This window comes from Marmota monax, unplaced genomic scaffold, assembly GCF_021218885.2.
Source record: "Marmota monax isolate L192 unplaced genomic scaffold, Marmota_monax_Labrador192_F-V1.1 WCK01_AAM20220418_F8-fsc00006, whole genome shotgun sequence".
Classification (NCBI taxonomy): Eukaryota; Metazoa; Chordata; class Mammalia; order Rodentia; family Sciuridae; genus Marmota; species Marmota monax.
Window position 1 is genome coordinate 23,120,684 of NW_026693712.1, and position 13,618 is coordinate 23,134,301.

The window sequence follows — 13,618 nt, forward strand, 5'->3', positions numbered from 1 at the left end:
CAACTACCAGAACACTTTTATTTTTCTCCCAATAATTCTAGGCTCTGGGACTGTAGAGTTTTTTAAAAAAAAACTTCCACCAGGGGACAAAGGGAGTCATTAAAGAGTCAAATTTTAAGGAATGTCTGCCAACTTGTTAGTTCAGGTTCCTGATGCCAAGAGACAAGCCAGGAAGAGTTAACATCTGTAAGGGCTAATGCACTCTAATCATAAGGAGGAGATGGGTTTGCTGTTCCACAGTAGGCGTGTGAATCCAGATGATCCACTAGGGCATCTCTTGTGCTCCCCTGCCCAATTCAATCAACAAATGGACAATTTCAGTAAACATGGCCCAAGAAGGTATGGTAACTATGACCTTCAACATTCAGTGATGAAGGTTCAATTTGCCTTAACAAAAAAATCTACCTAAACCAACAGAGGTGCTGATAGTATGGAGACTCTAAAATAGTTAATAGAGGAGAATTAAAATGAGTACAAACTACATCTCTGAGATGAGTTTCAGTAGAAGGAGTCTCTGATTTGTGCCACCAAACCTTTTTATTTCCCCAGGAAATAGAACAAAACCCAATCCTGGAGGATTTTGGCTTGTACCAACACACTTAGCCAAGCATTCACAAGCCACAACCCATCCCCTGTTCCCTAATGGGATGGGCATTTCATAGGACACAAGTGGATATTAGTGGCATAATAAATGGACTATGATGACAGCTGTTGGGTGCCACCCAGATCCCCCAAGACACTCCTTCCACAGCTGCCAGGGGTGTTGTCAGCCAAGAGAACAGATTGAAAATTGACCTCAGCTGAAGCTGTTGGCATCATGTAAGCTTCTGCCTCCTCCCCAGGAGCAGGCCTCATAGATGATTGGTTGATGTAAGGGTACAAAGGCTCAATCTCCTTGCCTCAATTGGGTCAATTCAGAAGGGCCATCAGAGCTCTCGGGCTCCCTGTGCAGTAGACTGATACTTCTGTTGCACCTGCATGCATGTTGACATTTCCTTTGTGTACCTCTGCTTTCCTCAGTTCCGCACTGTTGCTGCTCCTTGGAGCACTCCCCACGCCACTCTTCACAAGTGAAACTGGGTTGGGATCTGGTTTCCAAGGACAACCAACCTGAGAGAAACACCCATTGCATCATTATTTGCCACATACTCAAAAAATCAGAGGTAACAAAAGCACATGATCTGTACTTACAACACCATGATTTTGGCAATGTTCTAGGCCTTGTGTTTAAGAGTGTCTGACCAACTGGAGTGAAGTATCTAGAAAAAAACATCAAAGGAACATAGTCTAGGAATTCAGATTTTTAAACAGAGTACATTAGACTTAGGTAGATTGTGAGAGCTGCCATTAGATCATTGAAACACTTACATATAATAGAAGGATTAGGGATTTTTTAAATGTTATTCCATAATATGGGTTTAAGATAAATGAGTAAAAATTACAGAGAAGTTTTCAACTTAATACTAAAACTTAATACTAAAAGAAACAAACTATTAGAGCTAATAAATGAATTCAGCAAAGTGGCAGGATATAAAATCAACACGCATAAATCAAAGGCATTCCTGTATATCAGCGACAAATCCTCTGAAATGGAAATGAGGACAACCACTCCATTCACAATATCTTCAAAAAAAAATAAAATACTTGGGAATCAACCTAACAAAAGAGGTGAAAGACTTATACAATGAAAACTACAGAACCCTAAAGAGAGAAATAGAAGAAGATCTTAGAAGATGGAAAAATATACCCTGTTCATGGATAGGCAGAACTAACATCATCAAAATGGCGATATTACCAAAAGTTCTCTATAGGTTTAATGCAATGCCAATCAAAATCCCAACGGCATTTCTTGTAGAAATAGAGAAAGCAATCATAAAATTCATATGGAAAAATAAAAGACCCAGAATAGCAAAAACAATGCTAAGCAGGAAGTGTGAATCAGGCGGTATAGTGATACCAGACTTCAAACTATACTACAGAGCAATAGTAACAAAAACAGCATGGTACTGGTACCAAAACAGGCGGGTGGACCAATGGTACAGAATAGAGGACACAGAAACCAATCCACAAAACTACAACTACCTTATATTTGATAAAGGGGCTAAAAGCATGCAATGGAGGAAGGATAGCATCTTCAACAAATGGTGTTGGGAAAACTGGAAATCCATATGCAACAAAATGAAACTGAATCCCTTTCTCTCGCCATGCACAAAAGTGAATTCAAAATGGATCAAGGAGCTTGATATCAAATCAGAGACACGCCGTCTGATAGAAGAAAAAGTTGGCTACGATCTACATACTGTGGGGTCGGGCTCCAAATTCCTCAATAGGACACCCATAGCACAAAAGTTAATAACTAGAATCAACAAATGGGACTTACTCAAACTAAAAAGTTTTTTCTCAGCAAAAGATACAATAAGAGAGGTAAATAGAGAGCCTACATCCTGGGAACAAATCTTTACTCCTCACACTTCAGATAGAGCCCTAATATCCAGAGTATACAAAGAACTCAAAAAATTAGACAATAAGAGAACAAACAACCCAATCAACAAATGGGCCAAGGACCTGAACAGACACTTCTCAGAGGAGGACATACAATCAATCAACAAGTACATGAAAAAATGCTCACCATCTCTAGCAGTCAGAGAAATGCAAATCAAAACCACCCTAAGATACCATCTCACTCCAGTTAGATTGGCAGCCATTATGAAGTCAAACAACAACAAGTGCTGGCGAGGATGTGGGGAAAAGGGTACACTTGTACATTGCTGGTGGGACTGCAAATTGGTGCAGCCAATTTGGAAAGCAGTATGGAGATTTCTTGGAAAGCTGGGAATGGAGCCACCATTTGACCCAGCTATTCCCCTTCTCGGTCTATTCCCTAAAGACCTAAAAAGAGCATGCTACAGGGACACTGCTACATCGATGTTCATAGCAGCACAATTCACAATAGCTAGACTGTAGAACCAACCTAGATGCCCTTCAATGGATGAATGGATAAAAAAAAAATGTGGCATTTATACACAATGGAGTATTACTCTGCATTAAAAAATGACAAAATCATAGAATTTACAGGGAAATGGATGGCATTAGAGCAGATTATGCTAAGTGAAGCTAGCCAATCCCTAAAAAACAAATGCCAAATGTCTTCTTTGATATAAGGAGAGTAACTAAGAACAGAGTAGGGTCGAAAAGCATGAGAAGAAGATTAACATTAAACAGGGATGAGAGGTGGGAGGGAAAGGGAGAGAGAAGGGAAAATGCATGGAAATGGAAGGAGACCCTCAGAGTTATACAAAAGTACATACAAGAGGAAGTGAGGGGAAGGGGAAAAATAATATAAGGGGGACAAACGAATGTCAGTAGAGGGGGCAGAGAGAGAAGAGGGGAGGGGAGGGGAGGGGAGGGGAGGGGAGGGGGGATAGTAGAGGATAGGAAAGGCAGCAGAATACAACAGACACTAGTATGGCAATATGTAAATCAATGGATGTGTAACTGATGTGATTCTGCAATCTGTATATGGGGTAAAAATGGGAGCTCATAACCCACTTGAATCAAATTGTGAAATATGATATATCAAGAACTATGTAATGTTTTGAACAGCCAACAATAAAAAATTAAAAAAAAAAGAAACAATACCTAATAATTAAAATCTTTGCAAAAAGATAATGAACTACTCAGAGAATGAGTTCCCTAATATTAAAATGATGTCTGTCATAGTACATTCAGGATCCTATAACAAAAGTATCATAAATTAGCTTATAAACCATAGAAATGTGTTACTTATGGTTCTGAAGCCTGGGAAGGCTAAAATCAAGTGTCCAGGGAGGACCAGTGTCTAGGGAGGACTGGCTTTTAATGATGGCATCTTCTGGCTGTCTTTCTTACATGTGGAAGGGTCAAGGCAGCTCTCTGGTGTCTATAGTAGGGGCACCCAAGAGTACCTAATCACCTACGAAAAACCCTACCTTCCAATGTCATCATCTTGGGGATGGGATTGCAACACACAAATCTGGGGGCAGGGAACATGATCACACCATGGCTATATACAAGGAGAAGCTGCATCATTATTTTGTGAGTGTTGTCAGTACCATAACCTGAATGAACTATAAGGTATATATCAGTTCTCTATTACTCTACATCAGTTTATCACAAAATTGACAACTTTAAACAACACAAATTTGTGATATCACCATTTCTATGGGTTGGGAGTATGGATGTGTATAGCTGGGTCTTACCAGGTTAACATCAAGAAGCCAGCCAGGTCTGGAGCCTGATGCCTGGAGCCCTCTTCCATGCTCACTCAGGTTGGAGGGGGGCAAGCTGCACTGTTCTTTGCAACTCCTCAACTGACCCTTATTCTTGATGGCAAGGGGTCATTCCAAATTAATAGAGGATATTCTCAGTCTCTTATCACATGGCCTTTAGCAAGCTCTCTGATTTTTTTTTTTTTTTTTTTTTGACTCAATATTTCTTTCAGTAAAGTTCAGGAGTTTTCAAGTGTCAACTGGATTAGGTCAGTCCTATCTAGATAAGTGGATTTGTAACATTATCACAGGAGTGATAACCCCTCCTATTCACAGGTTTAGACATACACCGTGACAGTATATTATACAAGAATGTGTGCCAGAGGACAGGATTCTACCTACCACAAAATGTTTCCATCTCTACATTTCTGCAATTCAGGTCCCAATGACCATCAATTGAAGACCACTAAATTAAATGTCTCCTGAGTTATCAAAGTTTGCCTCCTGGGGCTGATTTGGTTTATAAAAATTTGGGATTATATAACCCAAATCAGCCCCAGGAGTGGCTGAGAAGAGACCATCTTCAGGTCAGTAATGCTTCAGAGCTTCCTGTGGAGGCTGGAGTGGGGTCTACATGCTTGGAGCATGCTCACAGCACTCACTCCAGCCTCCCGCGACACCTCAGAAGCCTTATGGATCTAATGTAAGCTGGAAACTCCAGAATGTCTGAGTCCCAAAAAGAACAGTTGGTAAACAGCCAGGACAGTGTCTGCCACCAGGAGATATACATTTCTGGGAATAGACCAGAATTTTTCAATGAGGAAACAAGACGAGTTTCCAATTCTTCTCTTTCTATTCTTTCTCTGTTTTTAGCTCTTCATCTAGAGACTAAAAGGTTAATATTTTGTGCATAATTATAATAGTGGCTCAACTGAGACCCCTTTCTGAAGGAAGGAGGGAAGAATTACCCGGGCAGGAGTTTAGAGATGAAAAAGCCATACACTCCAAGAATCTGGCTACAAATGTCTCCAGGCCCTGAAGGAGGTGATGCAGGGATGATTATCTGTCACCCACAATGGGCCAGCCTAATCTGCTCTCATTGTATGTGACTGCTGCCTCCTGTGACCAAACCCCTCCAAATCAGACTGAAAAGAACTCATTTGGCTTCACGAAGGTGAGAAACTGGGAGAAACACTGGCTCTCCTGACATTTTGGCTTCCAGTTCCTGGATCCTTGGCCCTGAGAGAGCTGAGCCAAGCAAATAGATCTTTATCTTTGCTCAGTGAGCTGCTCATCTCATGAACAGAAACCAAGCATCCTTTCAATGAAGGTGTACTATTGGGCAGACCCGAAACAATGAGCCATGCTTTGTATAGAGAGTCTAAGGACATGGACCCTCTGTGTAAAATTACGACCAATGAACACTGCTCTATACTAATATTCAAACAGAATCAAAGCACGTTATTTTCTAGGATAAATTGTTAACGTATTTGAGCTAAACTTTTAAATTTTACTTCTAAACTTATAGCAACAGAATTTGAAATGTACTCCATCTCCACTTCTTGTTTTCTCTGTGGGCATGATGTTTGTATATATTAGTCTGCATACATGTGATTGTTCTGATAACAGATAATTATGGAGAATATAGAAAAACTTGGAAAAAAGTTATTGATATTTTCCATATTCAAAGATTACCATGATTAATGCTTTGCATTATGCCCATCACATCTTTGATAAATTTCGTATGTATCAAGTATAGTGTTTGGTAGATTGAAATTTAATATTAAAAAATACTTTGTATAGTGGGCACAGTGGCATATGCCTATAATCCCAGTGGCTCAGGAGGCTGGGGCAGGAGGATCCAAGTTCAAGGTCAGTCTCAGCAACTTAGTGAGACCTTTTCTCAAAATAAAAACTTAAAAAAGGGCTGGGGATGTGGCTCAGTGATAAAGCACCCCTGGGTTCATAAACTCCCCAAACCTCAGGCTTATACTCTTGTTATTACTGTTAGACTTTAGCATTGAGCCTCTTTGCAGAACCCCATTTCCAATGAATTTGCCAATATCTGATAGTCAGTAAAGGGCCATGTCAGTCCCTCTGGTTTAGGATTAGACCAAAATGCCTGTTCCTCATCTCCCAAATCCCTCACACATTTTTTGAGATCTAGAGATAAAAGAAATTCAAGGTTTGGAAATTCAAGGGAAGTCTGCCAAGCAGATATCATAATTATTATATTTTTCTTTGGTCAAAATACAAAATCCTCTGGCAGAATGGTGAAGTAGTGCTCTCCCATACAGACAGTTCTTTCCACAAAGAGAGAGAAAAATCCTCTGTATCCTTATCCCCCAAAGATGATCAGTACATACCATTTTTATGAGCATTTTCTAGATCAGCTTTTTGAAGATTCACTTTTCATGATGACAGAGTATCCCATTGTTTGGATGTACTACACTCCTACTCTATGAAAATATTAATTTCCCCACTTTTGTCTTTATGTATAAGGCTAAGCTAAATATCCATGCATGTTATTCTTTTAATGTTTTATTCATCACTTCAAAAGACTATTTAACAAAAAGAGAAAGAGAAGAAAATTAAAGCATACCATTACAAAAAAAAAATATCAATGAATCACAAAGGAAGATAGCCAAGAGAAGAATAAAGAACAAAGTAACTAAAATTAGTTGGGAAATAATTTGCAAAATGGCGATAGTAAGTCCTTACCTATCAATAAGGATAGTTATTGAGTTATACTCTCCAAAAGATATAGAATGGGTGGACGGGTAAATAAAAACAAGGTCCAACAACAAATTGCCTGCAAAAGACCCAAAGCTTCCTTGGAGTAGGCTGTAAGTGAAAGGCTAGATGCAAATATTCTGTGGAAATAGTAACCAAATGAGAACAGGGATAGCTATACATAGACAAAATAGACTTTTAGTTAACTCTATCACAATAAACAAAAATATTACTATATAATGGTAAAAGGATCAGATTTCCAAGAGGAGATAACACACACACACACTCTCTCTCTCTCTCACACACACACACAACATTGAAGCACTAAATATATAATATATTAACAGGACTAAAGGGATAAATAGATAGCAATATAATGATAGTAGGAGTCCCATTTTCAAAAATGAAGGGATAATTCTTATAGAAAATCAATAAGGAAACAGTGGATTTTGTTAACACTATAGATCAAGTGAACCCAACAGACATACATAGAACATTCTCTCCAACAGAGCAGAATATAGTACATTTTTCTCAAGTGCACATGGAACATTCTCCATTATAGATCATCTGTAAGACTGAAATCAGATCAAATAGCTTTTGGGCCACAATGTTATAAAATTAGAAGTTAATGACAGGAAGGATTTTGAAAAATTCACAAATATGTACAAGTTATACAACATGCACCTGAGCAACATATGTGTCAAAGAAGAAATCAAAAGGGAAATCAAAAAGTATCTGAGTCAAATGAAAATGAAATTACAACATGCCAAAACTCATGGCATGCAACAAATTTTATCCTAAGAGGGAAGTTTGCAGTGATAAATGTCAACATGAAGAGAAAAGGAAAAATCTTAAATAGCAACCTACTTTATGTTCAGGGAATCAAGAGAAAGAAGGATGGATTATGCCCAAAGTCAGCAGAAGAAAAGGGGTAACTATCCAATATATAAGGAACTCACATAACATCCGGGGGAGAGAGGAGAGAGAGAGAGAGAGAGAGAGAGAGAGAGAGAGAGAGAGAGAGAGAGAGAGAAGGAGAAAATGTATGGGGGAAGAAAGAAGGAGATAGGGAGGAAGAAAGGAAGGGGAGGACTGATTAAAAATGAGCAAAAGCAAATAAGAGGAATAGGTTCTGGTCTTCTATTAAGCAGAAGGGTGATTATAGTAAAAAAAAATGTTGTATCATATAATTCAAAATTGCAAAGAAGTGATAAATGTTAGAGATGACAAATCACCTGAATATTCTGACTTGATCAGTACATTATGTATAAATGTACTGAAAGATCACACTGTACCCCATAAAGATGTACGATATAATCAATAAACTAAAGGCAAATGTTCTAAATAGACATATCTCAGAAGACAAAAAATGGCCAAAAGGTACACTTATTTAATGAAGTTCTTAGCTTCACTAATCATTAGGGAAATGCAAATCAAAACCACACAATATCACCTACAATATCACCTTACATGGTTTAGGATGACCGTCTTCAAAAGGACAAGAGATGGCTAGGTTGTGAAGAAGAAGGGGTTCTGTATACTCTTGGTGGAAATTTAAGTTGGGATAGTCATATGGAAGGTGGTATAGAAGCTCCTCAAAATATTAAAAATTTTAAACTACCATACCATCCAACAATCCCTTATCTTTGTCTACATCCAGAGGAAATGCAATCAGTATCTCAAAAAGATATCTGTATCCTTATGTTTACAAAAGCAGTATTAGTAGCCAACCTAACTATACATGGATGAGTGAATGGATAAGGAAATTGTGGTATACACACAAAATGTATATTATTCAGTCAAAGACAAGAAGGAAAATATGCATATTTAACAACACATGAACAACAAATGAGAACAGGGATAGCTATCCATAGACAAAATAGACTTTTGGTTAATTCTATCACAGTAAACAAAAAGATTACTATATAATGGTAAAGGGATCAGTTTTTCAAGAGAAGATAACACACACACACACACACACACAACATTGAAACTGAAAGGAAAGTGACTGCAACACTTGGAGCAACCAGGAGAGCTTTATTGCAGCAGTGCAACAGAGGAGAAAAGAGAGAAAGAGAGAGAGAAAGAGAGAGAGAGGGGAAAGAGAGAGCAAGAGCGAGAGAGACACAGCAAGAGAACAAAAGAGAGAGGGACCCAGCAGGAGGGAGTTTTTGTAGCCCAAATCTAATGGGGCCTCTGGGTCTGCAAGCTACCTTGTTGGCACAAGGCAGGGTTAAGTGTTCAGCCTTGAGTGAGGGTTGAGTGTTCAGCCTTGAGCGGGGGTTGAGTGTTCAGCTTTGACGCAAACAGGTGATAAAGGACCAGACAGAGGGGGCCATCCTGCAGCTAACATTTGTTCAGCCAGCCCTGCAGATAACATAGTTCAGCCTGTTCTGCACCTAACAGAAGCACTAAACAAAATACATTAGAAACAGAAAGAAAGACAAAAGACTGCATAATCACACTTACATATGTGGAATCTAAACAAGTCAAACTGTCACAGAGAAAGTAGAATGGTGGTTGCGAGGGCTGGCATACAGGGTAAACAAAAACTTATTGGTTGAAACTTTAAAATTTTTGGTTATAATATGAATAAGTTCTGAGACTCTCATATAAATCTATAATACACAGTCTGGGAGGTATTGCTCAGTTGATAGAATTCTTGCCTTGCATGCATAAGGCCTTGGGTTCAATCACCAGGACCTCCCCCGCCACGCACACACACAAAAGCTGTAATATATGCATAGTACATGTATTATTACATGTTTCTATAATTAATAAAACTCCGTTGCTTACTTGAAACTTGATAAGAGAGCAGACATTATGTGTACTTCATACATACACAGTGGTAACCATGGTGATGATGGATACGTTAATTAATTTGATAATAGTAATCATTACACAATGAACCTAGATATCATCATATTGTATACCCTGAATGTTGATTAAATTTAAGGTATACAATATGGTTATATGATTCGTTGTGTAATGATTATCCAATTTTTGTCAATTAAATATTTTACTTTAAAATTAAAGAAAAAATGTTTATCCTAACATTTAAAGACTAAATACAAAATAGATGGGCCAAACTCAAAGGAGAGAGTTTTTTTGACAGTGCACAACAGGTACAAAGAGGTTTGAGAGAAATCTAGAAAGTAGAAGCAGCAGAAACTGGGAGAAGACAGGGCTGGTTCTGAGACAGCAAGGGCGCCCTCTGCTGGACACTTCTCCCTATCACCACGGACAGGCCACTGCTTGTGCTCTTTGCCCCTCCTCCCAGTTCACCCCTCAGGCTTATCTCTCTGGTAAAACAGTCAAAACATATTCAAACTGTGGTGTAAATATCAACCCAGGGAATAACTCTGGAACTAAATTTGCCTATTTTAAATATGTGGGTTAATCATATTCCCAAAAGCCTAGTGTCAGCACCAAATTATCTGTCAGGGATATTAGGAGAGGAGAGCAAAGGGAGAGATGGTTTCTTAAGTAGATACAGCCAAACACTGAAAACAACAAATACATTACTAGTGTACATAACTACTGTTGTGACCCTTCCATAACCGACTCCACAGATGAAATTTCCTTGAAATAAGCAACCCTTCCTACATCCTGTCTTCCTCCAGCTCCAATCTGTTGTCCACAGGTCTATAGGGTCCTGTCTAGAAATACTGTAGTATGTGTTTATATAAAAATACTGTACCCCAAAGATAATGAAAGGGGGCTTCCTTAAAAAGCAACAACACGTAGTAGGAATAGAGCTGAACTGAAATTGGGCCACTTTGGCTTCTAATTTTGATATTGTCTATAATTAAGTCTAACGATTTAACCAAGTTAAAAAAAATCTAAGCCTCAATTTACTTGTTTATAAATAAGCAGTTTGAGCAACATAATTTCTTTTTTAAAAATTTGTTCTTTTTGGATATACATGACAGTATATTTTGACATATAAATACATGGAATATATCTTATTCTAATTAGGATCCCTTTCTTGTGGTTATACATTATATGGAGACTCATGTACTTTCTAAAGACCTTTCAGTTCTATTCTTCTATGTGTCTGATTCATGACAGTGAAGGTTCTTTCAACACTGTGATTCATGAAGCCTTGCCTTTCATTTTTTATTTTATGAAGTTCTTTCTTTAAACTCTTCAATTAAAAAGTCACTTATTGGAAATATCCACAAATAGTATGGGGAGAAAATGCATTAAAAATAAGCTATTCATTTGTATTTCCTGAGACATAGATTCAAATTTTAAATTGAACATTTGTTTTGTTCATTTAAATAGAAGACAAATACAGCTCAAGAAGATACTTCTGACTGAGCAAGGGCAGACAAAGGAACCCTACTGAGAAAGTTGCCTGGAGGGGGGGGGGGGAAGCAAACATTTCTTAAAACCCAGTGGTTCTCAATCAAGGGCAATTTTACCCCCAGAAGATTTCTGGAGACATCTTTGGTTGTCACAATCAGAGAGGCCAGGGATGTTGCTAAGCATATGCCAATGCACAAGACAGCCCCATACAACAAAGAATTATCCTGCCCCAAAATGTCAATAGTACTGGTATTGAAAAACCCTGCTATAACCTTCTCATGTTCCCTAATCATATTACACCACGTTTGAAATGCCCAGCTTGACGATGAGACCAATAGCCTCATTCAGTTAATTTATTTCATTCTCTTCTTTTCAGTTTTGCCAAGAGATAAGCCATCTTCTTAGATGAAATTCTATGAAGATCTTAGGTAAAAAATGTATTTGTTTTTATGCATGCAGGCATTTATTCCTGTATTCTGAGTTAAAATCTAGCAACTCAGTTATTTTGTGTTTTACATATTGCATTTCATATCCTGATTTCTAAATTATTTTCCAATCAGTACCAAAAAAAAAAAAAAACACACAAAAAAAATGTTAAAATTAGTTATGGTCACTTTGAGAAAGACCAAAATCCAGAAAGCTAGTCAGATTTTCAAGCATTCCCGAGCTCTAGCAAATCAGGAGGTATTGATGGAGAGCCATGCTGTGGTTTCAAGTGCTCCATTCCAAACTAGTTGTGTCACTGTGCCTGTAGACTTTTGTGAAAGAAATCAGCCTGCTCTGTATTTCAAATAGTCACTGAGTAACCGACATTTACAAAGGAGAAATTGATTATTCAAAGATGGAGAAGTAGTCTCTAAAAGCTCTGAAATGAATACAGAAGAAGATATTAACCAAAGATCAGATTCCTGATATTATACATTCCTACTTTCAGGCCTCTTTCTTTGTTAATTATAATTTGGAGACTGATACGTCCACCCTCAGTTATCCCTTTCCTATCTGTAGGTGTCGCTCTGAAATACAGTGGAATCTATTCATCTCTTCACTTTTGAATATGCTCTAGTCTACGGTTGGTTTGACCATTAATATACAGCAGAAATGATGTCCAGTTGGAGTCTATTCTTTAGTCTACTAGTTTCTGCTTTCTCCCATATGCTAAAGGGAAGCCCAAGCAGCTGCATGGACAGGTCCAAATGAAGAAGAACCAAGACCTATAGCCAACAGGCCCAACTGAGCTACCAGCTGACAGCAGCAATAAAATTTTTAATAAAAGTGATCTGTTAGCATTGCTTGGGTTACCCCAGTTGATATCACATAGAACAGAGACAAACTAACCACATGTACTTCTGCCCAAATTAAAATTCCATTGTTAATTAAATTGTAATTGACAAATTACAAACTCGAGTAAATAACTGTTCTTATTTTAAACCACTTAATTTTCAGGTAGGTTTTATACCCCAATAGACTACCAGAATGTACATCAAAGTCTCAATAAAAAAGCGTTTCCTGGAAACAGCTTGTTAAAACCATATAAAGAAATTCCAGGGATGGGGTATAGCTCAGTGGAACAGCACTTGCTTGCTGGCATGTACAAGGCTCTGGGTTTAATCCCTAACACACACACCACCACCAATCTCATTTGTATTAATGCCAAATATCTCATGAGGTATTATCTTTCTTATATATTATATTATTTGGGAGTGTCGATATGGCAATATATAAACAATGCTACCTGCGTTACCGTTGGTGAGATATGTACATGGCTTTTGCTGCAGTATATGTAGTTTTCAGCATGTTTTTATGGCAACAATCTTCCACACCAGCAGTAGGTCCTCTCTGTGATGAAACAGCCAAAGAAGGAGACGACATTGCATGAAGTTAGAAGACCTCACTGTTTTAGGGTCAGTCATCACCATTTTCCTGACGCCTCCATTCAACAAACTAATGATACAGGTTTGTATTCTGTGGAAATGCAGAGAAAGTTAGAATGAGCACCATGCAAATTCACCCAAATTCCTCTTTGTAGTAGGGAATCATGCTACTTGTTATTACATGCTCACCAATAGTTTACATTTTAAGTATTACTTAAGGAGTCTATATTAGAGAGAGATCACCAAGAAATATTGAAAATATATCTTTGTCTTGCTGTGTAAGAATATCCAGAACATTCATAATTTTTCAATTCTAGTTGATTGTTATGATGCCTGTTAAGGTGTAATTCACTCTGATAAAGACTGACTTTATCAGGAACTACAATCATATCCAATGGCTACATTTCTCTCTAATTTTTACAATTCCAATATCATATCAGGAGACCAGGGGTCATG

General features: G+C 38.0%; 1 long non-coding RNA gene across 1 annotated transcript; it reads right to left on the bottom strand.

Moving 5' to 3' along the window:
* Positions 1 to 723: 723 nt before the first annotated feature.
* Positions 724 to 13,239, bottom strand: LOC131424782 (uncharacterized). The gene is made up of 3 exons (XR_009228318.1): positions 13,024 to 13,239; positions 1,192 to 1,259; positions 724 to 1,110 (listed from the first exon to the last, which is right to left on the bottom strand). It is a non-coding gene; the product is annotated as an uncharacterized LOC131424782 (long non-coding RNA).
* Between the last annotated feature and the right edge of the window lie 379 nt (positions 13,240 to 13,618).